The following is a 2,031-nucleotide window of genomic DNA, read 5'->3' as shown; positions in this document are numbered from 1 at the left end:
TAAAGTGTCTTAGGGATTTTGTCTGTCCCAGTAGCACTGGGTACGTATAAATCAAAAGCAACTTGCAGAAAGGGTGCCAATCTATCATAAAACATAAACACTCATACTGGGCCAACTTTTAGTCACCAGTTAACATAACCTCTATATCTTTGAGATGAAGAAGGGAACAACAGTTCCCAGAGAAAACCCACATTGTGTATATTCCACAAAGACTAGTCAAGGTGTGAACAAGATCAAATCCGTTCTACAAAAGACATAGGGTAGTTGAATAATTGGTTATGATTATGCTATAAATCAGCTAGGCCAGAATAGCTCAATGTATATTTGTTGACTTGACCTCATGTTTAACTTAGTTATTTTTCAGACTAAAGATAATGTGGGTTTCCAATTTCTCTCTTTTGTGTTTTTATTTTTTCTCAGAGATTACAGGATTGTTAAAATTGTATTATAGTGTTTTCAGTGTTGTCAGAAAAATGAGAATCCAGAAAACAAAAAATAAAGAGAACAGGGAGAGAGAATAGGTAGCAATAGGACAAAATGGATATATTTGGGTATATATACTTTTTTTTTCTTTTCTTTTAGGTCAGTTCTTTAATGACTTCAACAATTTCTGCATCATTTTACCTCAGTTATTGTATATGGAGGTGCTGCTTTATTGGGACCAACTGCCCTTTCTGTTTACATGACTGCATTATCAGTGACCATTTCAAACAATAATTGTATGTGGAGACAATGCTGTTTAAACAGGTGGGCAAGTTACAGCATGTTGTGAGTGTTTAAACTTAAGGAGTAAATGGGGAGCACAAAAGACTGAAATGGCTATAATGACGAATTCTAGTGATGCTTATTCAAATTGATAAGTTTACCAGAATATGATTAAACTGCCTAAATCCATGGATTCATTCATTTCATTGTTGTCAGTGCAAGCTGTTAGTGGTTGCGTAGTGGCATTTATTGTGTTTTTTTGTTGCACACATAAGGCTTTTCATATAAGTAGTGTAACATTTAAATGCTGTAAGATATCTCAAAATCCTTGTTAATCAGGTACATTCCTTAATTGCAGCAGGGTAAACCCTCAATCCTTGGACAATCGTACAGTGAATTCAGATTCAACTGGCCTCTACAATTTGCAAATCTCGAGCCAATCAAACATTTGTATGTTTACATTGACTATCAGGTTTTTTCCCAGCAACTTTGTAACACATTGGAGTCATTATAATTTATTAATATCTGAAACCATGTTATGAAAGGAAAGGTAAACCCCACTTATTATTAGGTATGTGACCTAGTATTGTGGCTATTTTATAGAGTGTTTTCTGTTTCAGTTTTATAAACTTTTTTCAAACTTACAATTCTTAGCTCAACTTCTTTTTCTTAGTGTGCCATCTTCACGTAATATTTAGCTTCTTGGGATGTGCAAAAACAAGCAGAACATAATCAGGGTGTGTCCTTATTATCGAGCAGTTATGGCATTAAATGACTACAAGAGGCCTGCTGTACACTATGCACATAAACAGGCTGCTTTGGAAAACAAGTTATTGAAGCTAGTGTTCTTTGTGTTTAATAGTTTATCGTATTCTATGTAAGCAGAATATTATACAACTGTATTAAATATGAAATGTCTTTGGCCATTCTAGTTCAGCTATATATGCTTTTTTATTTACCAATTGACTCTTATATACTGTACCTGCTTTTTTGTTTATCAACTCTTGATCTACTCCAGTCCTCTTCAGTTGTAACCTGTGAAAGGTGCTAGATAAAATAAAAGTGATTGATGTCCGTTAATTGCAAGTTCCACATACTGGAAATAAAAAGTAATATTTACATTAGAACAATTTTGACAAGAATAGGGCATTCTGGACAACAGTATTCACCTGGATTCTCCAGAATCACATCCAGTCCATATTTAAAGGCCCCTAAAGTCCTACTCCCTCTACTGTGAGCTATTGCAATTGTTTATGATTTATACTAACTTTCTTGACTTCTACTCTGCACATCATGCCATATAACATCCTGTTTGACTGTACGATG

Source organism: Polypterus senegalus, chromosome 1 (assembly GCF_016835505.1).
Source record: "Polypterus senegalus isolate Bchr_013 chromosome 1, ASM1683550v1, whole genome shotgun sequence".
Taxonomy (NCBI): Eukaryota; Metazoa; Chordata; class Cladistia; order Polypteriformes; family Polypteridae; genus Polypterus; species Polypterus senegalus.
This window is presented reverse-complemented; position numbering follows the sequence as displayed.